This window comes from Polypterus senegalus, chromosome 2, assembly GCF_016835505.1.
Source record: "Polypterus senegalus isolate Bchr_013 chromosome 2, ASM1683550v1, whole genome shotgun sequence".
NCBI classification, from domain to species: Eukaryota; Metazoa; Chordata; class Cladistia; order Polypteriformes; family Polypteridae; genus Polypterus; species Polypterus senegalus.
In genome coordinates this window covers 72,094,019-72,109,663 of record NC_053155.1, presented here as the reverse complement: position 1 = coordinate 72,109,663, position 15,645 = coordinate 72,094,019, and positions in this window count along the sequence as shown.

Genomic DNA, 15,645 nt, shown 5'->3' with positions numbered 1-15,645 from the left:
TGAGCAGATGGAAAGAGTACTTTGAGAGGCTGATGAATGAAGAGAACGAGAGAGAGAGAGGTTGGATGATGTGGAGATAGTGAATCAGGAAGTGCAACGAATTAGCAAGGAGGAAGTAAGGACAGCTATGAAGAGGATGAAAAATGGAAAAGGCCATTGGTTCAGATGACATACCTATGAAAGCGTGGAGGTGTTTAGGAGAGATGGCAGTGGCATTTTAACCAGATTGTTTAATGGAATCTTGGAAAGAGAGAGGATGCCTGAGGAGTGGAGAAGAAGTGTACTGGTGTCGATATTTCAGAATAAGGGGGATGTGCAGGACTGCAGTAACTACAGGGGAATAAAATTGATGAGCCACAGCATGAAGTTATGGGAAAGAGTAGTGGAAGCTAGGTTAAGAAGTGAGGTGATGATTAGTGAGCAGCAGTATGGTTTCATGCCGAGAAAAAGCACCACAGATGCAATGTTTGCTCTGAGGATGTTGATGGAGAAGTTTAGATAAGGCCAGAAGGAGTTGCATTGCATCTTTGTGGACCTGGAGAAAGCATATAACAGGGTGCCTCGAGAGGAGTTGTGGTATTGTATGAGGAAGTCGGTAGTGGCAGAGAAGTATGTAACAGTTGTACAGGATATGTACGAGGGAAGTGTGACTGTAGTGAGGTCTGCAGTAGGAGTGACAGATGCATTCAAGGTGGAGGTGGGATTACATCAGGGATCGGCTCTGAGCCCTTTCTTATTTGCAATGGTGATGGACAGGTTGACAGACAAGATTAGACAGGAGTCCCCGTGGACTATGATGTTTGCTGATGACATTGTGATTTGTAACAATAGTAGGGAGCAGGTTGAGGAAACTCTGGAGAGGTGGAGATATGCTTTGGAGAGGAGAGAAATGAAGTTCAGTAGGAAAAACACAAAATACATTTGTGTAAATGAGAGGGAGGTCAGCGGAAGGATGCAGGGAGTAGAGTTGGCGAAGCTGGATGAGTTTAAATACTTGGGATCAACAGTACAGGGTAATGGGGATTGTGGAAGAGAGGTGAAAAAGAGAGTGCAGGAAGGGTAGAATGGGTGGAGAAGAGTGACAGGAGTAATTTCTGACAGACGGGTATCAGCAAGAGTGAAAGGGAAGGTCTACAGGACGGTAGTGAGACCAGCTATGTTATATGGGTTGGAGACGGCGGCACTGACCAGAAAGCAGGAGACAGAGCTGGAAGTGATAGAGTTAAAGATGCTAAGATTTGCATTGGGCGTGACGAGGATGAACAGGGTTAGAAATGAGTACATTAGAGGGTCAGTTCAAGTTGGACGGTTGGGAGACAAAGTCAGAGAGAGATTGTGTTGGGCTGGACATGTGCAGAGGAGAGATGCTGGGTATATTGGGAGAAGGATGCTAAGGATAGAGCTGCCAGGGAAAAGGAAAAGAGGAAGGCCTAAGCGAAAGTTAATGGATGTGGTGAGAGAGGACATGCAGATGATGCAGAACAAAATCCAGAGGACAGAAAGATATGGAAGAAGATGATCCGCTGTGGTGACCCTTAACGGGAGCAACTGAAAGAAGAAGAAGGCTATATTTAGAATTGCATATTTCTTGTTTATGTGCTTCAGCCTTTTGTCTGCTTATTTTTTTCTCAATTCTCAATTTTTTGGCACTTAATCACCTTCTTTGTTGTGCTTGACGTTCAGCAGGTGTTATTATCGTTTTTGTTTTTTTTTCCTTCTGCCATGTCACTTAACTTTGTGAGCACTGTCCTGTAATAAACACACAACCTCAGGTCACTTTGCAGAGGTTGCCACTACCTAAACATTTATTAATTTCCAAATCAAATCAGGTCATAAGCATTCGAGTAAGACCAAGATCATTTTTCTAGTCCCACTAGTTTGTGAGTAATTGTGTGATAGACAGACAGACCTTAGAATTTATAAAACATACTGTATATGTAGACAATGATGAAAATCTTAAACCTAGGATAAAAAAATGCTGACTTTTTCCATCTAAGACATATAAATGTTTTGTATATCACAGTAAAATCTAGCAAACCCAGATATTAAATTTCTAGAGTCAAGCCTTTCAGCATTCACTGTCCTTTACCTTGGTATACATGTTGGTCATTGTTAGTTGTTATTATTAGGTGTAAGAAAGAACACACACAACTGTGAAGTGCTGGGGCACCCCTAGGCAAACCCCATATAATTCAAACAAAATGTGAGTTATAAACCCATTGAAAAAGAAAAGAATAACACCTTTGCAGATGTGAGTCTCAAAGTTGAATATACTGTATGAAGATGGCAGAGCTTCCGTTGATAAGAACTTCCGGTAGGAAGTGGGTGAACACCAGAAGTGTCTGTAGAGGGAAGAAGAGATAGGATTGCACTGTTTACTAACATCTTATGTCCATCCATCCATCCATCCTCTTCCACTTATCCGAGGTCGGGTCGCGGGGGCAGCAGCTTAAGCAGAGAGGCCCAGACTTCCCTCCCCGCCACTTCTTCCAGCTCTTCTGGGAGAATCCCAAGGCATTCCCAGGCCAGCCGGGAAGAGTGTCCTGGGTCTTCCCCGGGGCCTCCTCCTGGTTGGACGTGCCCGGAACACCTCACCAGGGAGGCGTCCAGGAGGCATCCTGATCAGATGCCCGAGCCACCTCATCTGACTCCTCTCGATGCGGAGGAGCAGCGGCTCTACTCTGAGCCCCTCCCGGATGACTGAGCTTCTCACCCTATCTTTAAGGGAAAGCCCAGACACCCTGCAGAGGAAACTCATTTCAGCCGCTCGTATTAGCGATCTCGTTCTTTCGGTCACTACCCATAGCTCATGACCATAGGTGAGGGTAGGAGCGTAGATCGACTGGTAAATTGAGAGCTTTGCCTTACGGCTCAGCTCCTTTTTCACCACGACAGACCGATGCAGAGCCCGCATCACTGCGGATGCCGCACCAATCCGCCTGTCGATCTCACGCTCCATTCTTCCCTCACTCGTGAACAAGACCCCGAGATACTTGAACTCCTCCACTTGGGGCAGGATCTCTTCCCCAACCCTGAGAGGACACTCCACCCTTTTCCGCTGAGGCCCATGCTCTGGGATTTGGAGGTGCTGATTCTCATCCCAGCCGCTTCACACTCAGCTGCGAACCGATCCAGAGAGAGCTGAAGATCACGGCCTGATGAAGCAAACAGGACAACATCATCTGCAAAAGCAGTGACCCAATCCTGAGTCCACCAAACCGACCCCTTCAACACCCTGGCTTGCGCCTAGAAATTCTGTCCATAAAAGTTATGAACAGAATCGGTGACAAAGGGCAGCCCTGGCGGAGTCCAACTCTCACTGGAAACGGGCTCGACTTACTGCCGCAATGCGGACCAAGCTCTGACACGGTTGTACAGAGACCGAACAGCTCTTATCAGGGGTCCGTACCCCATACTCCCGAGCACCCCCACAGGATTCCCGAGGGACACGGTCAATGCCTTTTCCAAGTCCACAAAACACATGTAGACCGGTCGGGCAAACTCCCATGCACCCTCCAGGACTCTGCTAAGGGTGAAGAGCTGGTCCACTGTTCCGACCAGGACTAAAACCACACTGTTCCTCCTGAATCCGAGGTTCACTATCCGACGGACCCTCCTCTCCAGAACCCCCGAATAGACTTTTCCAGGGAGGCTGAGGAGTGTGATCCCTCTATAGTTGGAACACACCCTCCGTCCCCTTTTAAAGAGGGGACCACCACCCCGTCTGCCAATCCAGAGGCACTGTCCCGATGTCCATGCGATGTTGCAGAGACGTGTCAACCAAGACAGTCCTACAACATCCAGAGCCTTAAGGAACTCCGGCGTATCTCATCCACCCCGGGCCCTGCCACCAAGGAGTTTTTGACCACCTCGGTGACTTCAGTCCCAGAGATGGGAGAGCCCACCTCAGAGTCCCCAGGCTCTGCTTCCTCATTGGAAGGCATGTTAGTGGGATTGAGGAGGTCTTCGAAGTACTCCTCCCACCGACCCACAACGCCCCGAGTCGAGGTCAGCAGCGCACCATCCCCACCATATACGGTGTTGACACTGCACTGCTTCCCTCCTGAGACGCCGGACGGTGGACCAGAATCTCCTGAAGCCGTCCAAAGTCGCTCTCCATGGCCTCTCCAAACTCCTCCCATGCCCGAGTTTTGCCTCAGCAACAACCGCAGCGCTCCGCTTGGCCTGCCGGTACCTATCAGCTGCCTCCAGAGACCCACAGGACAAAAAAGTCCTATAGGACTCCTTCTTCAGCTTGACGGCATCCCTCACCGCCGTGTCCACCAACGGGTTCGGGATTGCCGCCACGACAGGCACCGACCACCTTGCGGCCACAGCTCCGTCAGCCGCCTCAACAATAGAGGCACGGAACATGGCCCATTCGACTCAATGTCCCCACCTCCCTCGGGGCGGGTTGAAGTTCTGCCGGAGGTGGGAGTTGAAGCTACTTCTGACAGGGGACTCTGCCAGCCGCTCCCAGCAGACCCTCACAACACGCTTGGGCCTACCAGGTCTGACCGCATCTTCCCCACCATCGAAGCCAACTCACCACCAGGTGGTGATCAGTTGACAGCTCGCCCCTCTCTTCACCCGAAAGTGTCCAAGACATATGGCGCAAGTCCGGCGACACGACCACAAAGTCATCATCGACCTGAGGCCTAGGGTGTCCTGGTGCCAAGTGCACATATGAACACCCTTATGCTTGAACATGGTGTTCGTTATGGACAATCCATGACGAGCACAGAAGTCCAATAACAAAACACCGCTGGGTTCAGATCGGGGCCATTCCTCCCAATCACGCCCTTCCAGGTCTCACTGTCATTGCCCACGTGAGCATTGAAGTCTCCCAGCAAAACGAGGGAATCCCCAGAAGGTATGCCCTCTAGCAACCCCTCCAGAGACTCCAAAAAGGGTGGATACTCCAAACTGCTGTTCTTCGCATACGCACAAACAACAGTCAGGACCCTTCCCCACCCGGCGGAGGGAGGCCACCCTCTCCCACGGGGTAAACCCCAATGCACAGGCTCCAGTCGGGGCAATAAGTATGCCCACACCTGCTGGCCCTCACCGGGGCAACTCCAGAGTGGTAGAGAGTCCAGCCCCTCTCAAGGAGATTGGTTCCAGAGTCCAAGCTGTGCGCCGAGGTGAGTCCGACTATATCTAGCCGGAACCTCTCACCTCGCGCACTAGCTCAGGCTCCTTCCCTTCAGAGAGGTGACATTCCACGTCCCAAGAGTCAGTTTCTGTAGCCGAGGATCAGACCGCCAAGGTCCCGCCTTCGGCCACCACCCAACTCACACTGCACCCAACCTCCTTGGCCCCTTTATAGGTGGCGAGCCCATGGGGAGGAGGACCCACGTTACCTCTTGGCTGTGCCCGCCGAGCCCCATGGGTGCAGGCCCGCCACCAGGCGCCGCCATCGAGCCCCACCTCCAGGCCTGGCTCCAGAGGGGGCCCGTGACCCGCGTCCGGCAAGGGAAAACGTCGTCCAAGGTTTTTATTATTCATTGGAGGTTTATTGAACCGCTCTTTGTCTCATCCCTCACCTAGGACCAGTTTGCCTTGGTGGTTCTACCAGGCATAAAGCCCCGGACAACATAGCTCCTAGGATCATTGGGACACGCAAACCCCTCCACCACGATAAGGTGACGGTTCAAGGAGGAGAACATCTTATGTTCCGGTGTAAATTTCCAACATCTTATGTTCTGGTGGAAATTTACAATTATCCAAGCCTTTAAGCTGCCCTCAGTGTACACATGTGTGACATAGGATATGACCAAAGAAGTAAGTCCCATTGAAAAAAGATAATACTAAAATAAGAAAAGAAAGTTTAGATATTAAAACTACAAACATTTTTGAATTTCATATGAATGTAAACTTCACACCACTGTGTTTTTCTGATTAAAGAATAAGAGGAAAAAGAGAAAAAAAACAAACAGCAAATGAATTAATGAGATCAGTGAGAGGTAAAGTGGCTCACTTATTGTGAAACTGTTGGGAACAAAAGCCTGCAGACATAGGAGGATCAGAGAGCTGAACTTGGAAAGCACCACCGTATGGAACGCATGGCATCCTCACGCAAACTGAGGGAATTTTGACCTGCCTATTAATGGCTTTGGGATGCAGGAGAAACTGGAGACCCTGGAGAAGCCCAAGATGGGAGAATGTGCAATAACACTGTGCCATGCCCCTGTAACACTGTGCCATGCATACAGTGAAATAATTGTATTTGCTTTTGGATTCTAGTTTTTTTTTTCTTTCTAAGAGCTACGTTGTAGTTCATAGAAGGCAGGAGGGCTCCAAGAGAGCTAGAAGATAATAAACACACAAGTTTCTGTTAACATTTCTCTGGGCAGAGTCTCTTATACAGTATTGTAGGCAGTGTGTCTGTTTTGAAAGCCTTCCAGGCGAGGCAGACTGTCTTGGGCAAGAATAGAAGTGAGTCTTCTTCCTATGTATATATTTTGATTGCTTATCACCATGACTATAATAAATCTGAACTGCTGCGTGGAAACTTGTTAGTAAAAGTCATAAAAAATTTCTAGACTGTCTCACTGCTTTCAGGCACCTTTCATCCAGATGTTTTTCTCTTGCAACCTGGGCTCAGACGGCCAGAGAAATTAACTAGCTCTTTATAAAACGTCAACTTTCACAGCTTTAAACTTGGTGAATTGGGGATCCAACATACTTTACTTCTTACAAGGTCTATCTTCAGCATAAAAGTGTGTCGAAAGAATTGTTATGCACCGTAAAAAAATGATAAGCATAACTACAATTCCATAAAATGGTTAGGAATTAATGAATCCGCCACTATATTAATGTCTACTCTAAACTGTCTTTTGCCCTTATAGCGTACATACATACATACAAGATCACTGTATTAACAGGATAAAATGGCTGCAGAAAGACATTTTTAAAAATATATTTTTCTGATGTTGATATATTTTTTCGAAAATTAAATGAGTGTGATTGTAACAAGTAGCACCTACTGTACTATGACTATATTGACAAAGTGATTTGCTTCTTGTCAATGGATAAACAGCTCACATACCTGGTGTTGTGACAATGAACTGACATGTAAACTTTTTGAACAGAACCAGGAGATGTGTGTTGGAAAACAAAAAAGGGACAAGCCAGTAAATCACAATTAGAAACCAAAGCCAATATGTAAGGTAAAAATTGAGGTTGAAAGAACAAGCAAGAGGTCAAAACTGAACAAAACACAGAAGAATCTATCAGAGCAAGAGAGAGTTTTGGAATCTGTTTATCTCATCATGTTGATTATGAACAAATCATGACATCTATGAAGCTTGGGGAAGTTGATGTAATGACAGGAACTCAAAATGATGGCGATTAAGGACCTAAAACAGTGTCCAAGATGTTGCAAAAGTAAAACACAGCACCTAAACCATTAAGAATTCTGAGCAAGAAATGATAGAAACAGAATCCTCAACTTTAAAAACTCCCAATTAAAGTACAAGATAATACTATCTACTATTGGACTTTTCCATTGCTTTTAACACAATTCTACCTCGTCGACTCAGGAAAAAGCTTGAGGCTTTGAATCCTGATGCCCCCACAATCTCTGATCAACAGACAACAGTTTGTGAGGCTGATAGACTGTGTGTCAGAAATGGTGGTGTGTAATACTGGAGCACTGCAGGGAACTGTTCTGTCTCCATTCCTGTTCATCCTCTACACAACAAACTTCCAGAAAATTACCAGTGTTTGCCTTCAACAGAAATGTTCAGATGACTCGTCAATCATAGGCTGCATTAATAACAGAGACAAGTCAGAGTACAGGAAGGTTGTGGAGAACTTTACCTTGTGTTGCAAGGACAACAACCTGCAACTAAACATCAGCAAGACAAAAGAACTGGTGGTGCACTTCCAACATGCCAAGAAGCCTCTGAAACTAGTCACCATTCAGGGGAAGGACATGGAAGTGGTACAGAGCTACAAGTACCTGGTGGCTCACAAAAACATCAAACTGGGCTGGTCTGAGAACACAGTGGCACTGTACAAGAAGGGCCAGAGCAGACTGTACTTGCTAAGGAGACTCAGGTCTTTTAAATTGTGCAGCAAGCTGCTGGAAATGTTCTACCAGTCCATAGTAGCCAGTGTGGTGTTCTACAGTGCAGTCTCCTAGGGAAGCAACCTGAGCTCAAAAGAAGCACAATACCTGAACAAACTTATCAGGAGAGACTGCTTCATTACAGGGCAAACCCTGGTCATGCTCAAAGCTGTTGTGGAAAAGGGGATTGTTGACTGAAAAATCCCTTCAATCCCCCATAGAAGGTGCTTTCTTAGAAAACTTTTAGCCACAGGCTCTTTTCACCACGGTATGCTAAGAAGCACCTCTGGTAGTCTTTTCTGCCCACTGCTATCAGGCAATTCAATGCTTCTTCCCAATGCACTTGTTAAGCTTATATATTTATTTATCAATCAATTGATTGGTTGATTGATTGGCTGTATTTTCTGTTCTGTGAGTCTGTATTTTTGTTTTCATGTTTCTGCTTCAGCATGCATTTGAATTTCCTGATGGAATTATTAAATCTTTATTAAATCTAATCTATCAAATCTAAAATAATCAGCAACAAAACCAAATCATCAAATCAGGTTAACAAAAAAGAGTCATAAAACAAAGTAGCCAGAGCTCATTTAGGGTCTGAGTGAAACACCACTAAATAGCGTTAGCCCCTTGTAAGTGGAATTAGGGTTCAATAACCAAATTTCTTGGTTCCCTATCATTTACAATAGTCTCTTGTAGGGAATGTTTATTCCTGAGCTTGAAGTGAAAAGACAACAAAGCTATGGTAGTTTGCTAATTGGGTTTGCTTTTGTTTCAATGATATATTAATTTTCTTTCTGTTTTCTCCACTATTTTTTAGTATATGTATGCTTGCCTAGGCACCACCATTTTGTATGTTTAGAAACTATGATGATGCCTGCTATCTATGGATGTGAGTCACATGCCATGTGACCTATGACCTCATAATTTACAAGATGGCTAATAACATTAAACAGCATTTGAAAGGAAAATACCTTTTGGTTAAGGAAAGAAGATATGAATGGGTCAGGTGCAAGATGCAGCATGCGGAAAGGGGTGTGCCAAAATGTGGGCAGGGTTAAATATTTAACTCTACGTATAATTCATAGACATCACATGTTTGGTTCCTGTTGAGTTCCGCTGGAAACATGTGACCTGCATGCAGATGATTATGACTGCATATTTATTTAACTTGGCAAACTCAACAGTAGTCATTATTTGACTCAGATAATCCCCCACAACTCTAATCTTAACCACAGTGTAACTAGGTATATCAACCTTACAGTTGTCATAACCGTGTGTTTAACTCGACTCATGTTTAGCCACACCCTATACTGCAAGCTGCAGTGACGGATATTTGAATGAGTGTCACAGTTCAGAATATTTTAATTTTTTTTCTGAGCTGATTCTGTGTGTTTTCTGTTTCTTTTACTTTCACATTATAGTTTTGAAGCATGCAGAATTCATCTGTGCTCCTAAAATATGTTCTGATCTGTTTTTTAAGACATTAATATTTTTTTATGTATCCCATCTTGTGGACTGGAGGCCACAGAATCCAACTTGAGAAACTTGTGATGTCACTGATGCAACCACATAAAGGTCAGACCTGAGTTATCCAGGATTGGATCAAAAGCAAAACTCTATATGCTTGGTATGTGCTTCATAGGAAAAGAAAATAGATAACTAGTTTCTTGAGTTAAACTGGGAGATGCTTGCAAAAGGCAAAACAAGCAAAAATTACAATAAAGTGAAGCGACCATAACCCAGACGAGAGGCAAAAATCACAATCGATACACAGGCAATACACATAAATCAATCACAAAAGAATTCAAAAAGGTAAAGAAGGTTTTATCTGCAGACTGGATAAGGGTGAGAGCAAAAGGTTGACCTTTTTTCCTGTTTGCTGATTAATTCAAGACCATGCCCCTAGAAATGCAGGACGTGACCCTGACAATGGTACACAAAAATGGCTTCCATAACAGAAAAAGTCCATAGCACCTCAAATTTCAGCACTAATCATGACAGAATTCTGGGTAAAAGAAACTTTGCAATAATATTTTTGGGTAATGATTTATCATTTATCATTTGCTGAATCTAAGATTAATTTTTGGTTATTGAATTAGCCTTGACTTTTAGTCCTTCTATAAAATACAGTGAGAGTAATCATCAAAGAGAAACATACAGAAAGATTCTACTTTCAATTTTATTTCCTTTTTATGGTCAAATTTGGATTTTGCCTTAACACTAGAATTACCAGAGCCTACAAAAAACACATAGATCCGGCCCATCTTAAATCCGTTCGCACCTCTCTGCCAGTGTCTTTTGTTCTGTAAATGTGCAGATAAAGACAAGCAGCAAGCACCCTGGTATCCCATCCCCCCACTGCCGCAGAACATGCACAATGTTCTCCCAGCTCATGCCTTGATTATTTGGGAGTGAAGTGCTGGAGTTTTAGAGTGGAAATAATAGATCGTTATTTGGAACACATGCATTCCATGTGTGTTTCGTTTCTATAATAATCTGTGTAAAACAGAAACATTTTTATATTTTAGTAGTAAATGACAAAATGAAGACATAAACTATATAATATATGAAGTCTGAAGTACAAAGATCAAATAAACACTTTCACAAAAGGTTCAAAGAAAAGACAACAGCTTCTGTGGCGCAGCAGTAAGATTTGCTGACTTGTAATCAAGAGTCCCTGGTTCAATCCCGCCTGCCTCCTATATTTGCCGTTTCAGTAGTGAGCTGCTCTTATTGTTAATATTATACAGTACACACATACAGTAAATTTGGTTTGCATCTGTAACAGACTGTGTACATTTATAGGATGTGTAAAAGTTACTGTTTTTTTTGACATTTAAATTCTCTCAGTCACAATCACGATACATACTACCACCCTAGGGCTCTGACGCTGTTAGTTTTTATTTGAAACTGGGAATAACTGTAGATGTGAGTGGTGTTTTGAGGCAATGGAACTGGACATTCTCTGATCTGGAGGGATAAAAGCTGACACAGAAATGCTGGTGAATCTGCCTTCTTCGTATCTCACCGTCACTTGATTTTTTTTTATTCAGTTTTATTGAGTGTTCCTGCTCACGCTGAATTAGTATGCACCTTATGGTCCATGATGTCAAAAAAAAAACCCAAAAAACATAGGTATATATGATATTTGGAATTATTAGTTTTATGACCTGTATAGTACATTTCGGTAAACATTGTGGCACGGATGCAACATTATTCATATTATTCATATTCATTTGCATAACTTCTTGTGCTTGTAATCAGTGACTGCATGTTTTTCTTTTTTTCCCTGATCTTGCCAGTCTCCACGTGTTGCTGTATGGGCTGTTTCTTTTGTACTCCAGATCATGCAGAGGAAAGAATAGTACAGAGAGGTCAGTTCAGCGCTATATGCAATCATCAAATTCAAATGTTAACAGTTCACACACACGCAGGGACTGTCCTTCCTACGTTTATGACATGTGTACCTGTTGCAATTTTTTCCAAAATGTACTATACAGGTCATAAAATGAATAATTCCAAATATCATATATACCTATATCTCTGTTTTTTTTTTTGTTTTTTTTGACATCATAGACCATAAGGCGCATACTAATTCAGCATAAGCAGGAATACTCAATAAAACTGAATAAAAAAAATCAAGTGACAGTAAGATACGAAGAAGGCAGATTCGCCAGTGTTTGTGTGTCAGCTTTTATCCCTCCAGATCAGAGAATGTCCAGTTCCATTGCCTCAAAACACCACTCACATCTACAGTTACTCCCAGTTTCAAATAAAAACGAACAGCGTCAGAGCTCTAGGGTGGTAGTATGTATCGTGATTGTGACTGAGAGAATAAAAGTGAATAAAAACGGTAACTTTTAGAAGCCCTATAAATGTACGCCATCTGTTACAGATGCAAACCAAATGTATGTGTGTACTGTATAATATTAACAATAAGAGCAGCTCACTACTGAAACGGCAAATATAGGAGGCAGCAGGGATCGAACTGGGGACTCTTAATTACAAGTCAGCAAATCTTACCGCTACACCACAAAAGCTGTTGCATCACCCTTGAACCTTTTCTGTATTTATTTTAAGTATTTATTTGCTCTTTGTACTTCAGGCTTCATACATCATATAGTTTATGCCTACATTTTGTCATTTACTACTAAAATATGAAAAATGTTTCTGTTTTAACAATGTGTTTACATAGATTATTGTAGAAACAGAACACACATGCAATGCATGTGTTCCAAATAACAATCTATTATTGTTCACTTCACTCCCAGATAATCAAGGCATTAGCTTGGAGAACTTTGTGCACATTCTGTGACAGTGGAGGGATGGAATAGCAGGCTGCTTACTGCTTGTCTTTATCTGCACATTTACAGGACAAAAGACGCTGGCAGAGAGGTGCGAACGGATTCAAGATGGGCCGGATCTATGAGTTTTTTCGTAGGCGCTGGTAATTCTAATGTTAAAGGTTTTATAGGATCATTTTTGTCAAATGTACTTGCTGAATGATTTAACAAATCCCTGTGTTAAGATCTCAGCTGACATCAATGACCTTTCTATTGTTTTCCTCCTAAAGAAAGGTCTTCTTGTTCTCCAGCACTTGCTACAAAAAATCTAATAGGACACATGTTATGTCCAATTTGATCACTATACCCAAACCTGCCAGACACCAGTAGTAGTAGTACATTACCTCCAGTTGTCAAGAGGTGTCCTGCTTAATTATGGGCAGTTCAGGGATATTATCAGCTAAATGTTCTTTAATCCACATGTGACATAATGGTGGCATGACAGGCCACATTATGGAGCTTAGTTTTAGTTAGGAAATAAAACAATTTATACCATTACTTTTCTTTTTATAAATAGTTTTGGAAGCATTCATCTTGTTGAATTGAGGTGGTACAGTGTAAGGCCCCAGTAAGAAATCACTGGGCAAGCTGCACAAGATCATGCCTTGGGTAGAATTGCATTCAGGTGGTCAGAAGGTTTGCCTTGCTGTGTTCCTGCCCGAGGGTGGAGGTGCCAACATCCTAGTGTTACTCCACTGCTGTAAATAAAAAGCGTCAGATTAGTTGCTGTAAAGTAGAGGCTGTGAGTGAATTAAGGGCCCAGAGAAAGTGCAGGAAAGTTACCTGAGTAGAGTGTAGGAAAGTTATCTGGATTATTGATTCATTTGCATGTTGGCATGCAGGCACACGAGAGTCTGAACCCCATAATATAGGCAGTTTCTTCCTGATTTAGGCACATTTAGCAAACAAGGGTAAATTAAGACCTCTACAGGCTCCTGTGTGACTTGGCTCCTTAACATTGAGCTGATCATACTTGTAACAAAGCAGTGTGTAGATTCGTGGGCGCTTAGTGCAGTGCGGTATTTCTCACTTTTAATTGTGGCAAAAGACTTGATTGTTTCATCACCCCCAATCATTTTGGCACACAGATACTCCATCATGTAAATGAACAGGGTGTTAGGGGGGCTTAACAAAAAAGTCTCTTGCTGTTTCGGCCTCCTGGATGTACAGTACACCGAGAATGTCCTAATAGTGGATACACCCTTGGTCATGAGTATAGTGATGTGTAGACTCATTGGAAGAAATCTGAAATTCGTCATCTGGGATTGGTTGCAGAAATCCCACAGACATATAAAATGGCACTGTAGCCGCTAGAGGCTGTTCATTTTTTGTCTTCTCGTTCTACTGACCTTCTAAGTTCTCTGTTGGAGAGATGGCAGTGCAGTGTCTGCTGTTAAGCCTCCATAAAGTAGAGGTGGATGCTGGGGTTGCATAGTGCGCTAGCTGTTGGCTTATTTTTATTGATGTGTGTAGTTTTATTTTTCTTTTTGTGATTCTTTTCCTTGAAGAGCTTTAATTATAGAAGGAATTGAAAAGATTTGGATTTTCTTATTATTTTGGACTGTATATTTTCGCTCCTATTTGTATTTATAATTTTTGGATGGTGGCATTGCTCCCTCAGTAGAGGGTTATCGTTGAGTGCAAATGTGAATATTGGCAGAGTTTCTTTGCGGTTTGCTGATTTTTGTAAAGCGTTTGATTCAGTTGATCGAGCTGCCCTATGGGACTTCCTAAAACTTTGCAGGATCCCCTCAATGTGGCTGTATATCATGCTGTACACTGGTACTGTGAGTGCTGTGCAGATTGGAGGCAGAACCTCTGTGTTTTTCTCAGTCGATTCCGGGGTTCATCAGGCGTGTGTTCTTGCTACTCTGTTCAATATTAGCATGTACTGGGTGTTGGGCAGGGTTATGAGGTCCAGAAGCTGTGGGGCATCTGTTGGTGAAGAGAGATTCACTGATCTTGACTTTGCCGATCATGCTGTGATCTTTATGGAGTTAATGGAGGTTCTGATCTGGGCTCTTGGGAGACTGAGTGAAGAGCTTGAGTGTCTGGGCTTGTGAGTGTCCTGGATAAAAAACAAGGTCCAGGACTTTAATGACCTCTTGGTCATAGCCGTGAGCATCAGCAGTGTGTTTGTATGTGGAGAGACTGTCCGCCTCATGAAGAGATTTCCTTATCTCATCAGCAACATTCATGTCTTTAGTGACTCTTCTTATGAAGTCATTAAATGGATTGGGAGAGGATGGTGGGGTTATGAGGTCACTGGAAAGCGTGTGGCACTCTGGATATCTAGGCAAAAGTATGAAGGTCCAAGTCTTTAGAGTCCTGGTGCTTCTTGTTTTGCTATATAGTTGTGAGACATGGATGCTACTCAGTGACCTAAGATGAAGATTGGACTCCTTCTATATTGTGTCTCTTTGGAGAATCCTTGGATACCGCTAGTTTGATTTTGTGTCACAGAGTCCCGAATGAGACACATTAACTAAATTGTGAGGAAGCGTCAGTTACGGTGCTACAGCTATGTGGTCTGATTCCCCGAGAGTGATCCGGTACGTAGGATCTTTATTGTTGAGGACCCTAGCTGCTGCATCAAGCCAAGGGGACACCCATTTAACACCTGGCTGTGGTAGATAGATGGTCATTTCCACAGAGTGGGACTGGACCAGGATCCTGAGCTGTTTTGTTGTATGGTGGGTGCGGCAACATGCTGTACCAGCACATGCTCCCCAACCTGGCCTTACCTGACCTGACATTGGACTTGAACTCTTTTTTTCATAACTGATTGCTTGACCCATGACTGTGATTTTTTTTGCCACTAGATAGAGTAAGCAGTTTTAATATTTTTCTACATCTACTTTGTCTCTGTTTCTCTCTATCACCCTGGTTTTGCCTGGTCATGAACTACAAGATACCCACGGTGTAATTGTACTCTTGTCCAAGGAGCATAGAGCATCACTGGTGGTTAATGACGAAAATGACATTGGTTTGGATTAACTAGTGACAAAACTGACTGTTGGTGTCTTATAAATGTTCAAGCATTGGTCAAGTGACCACCAAAAGAAATGTGAAGGATCAGAGAAGGATAAAATCAATAAACAGATCCCAGGCTTCAAGTAGTAAATCTTAAAATAATGTAGTTGAAGTCAAATCATGATGAAACACAACCTGGAAGGCCAACTTTTGGTGGGCACACTGCCATTTAGTACCAAATGTGTTTTCATATTT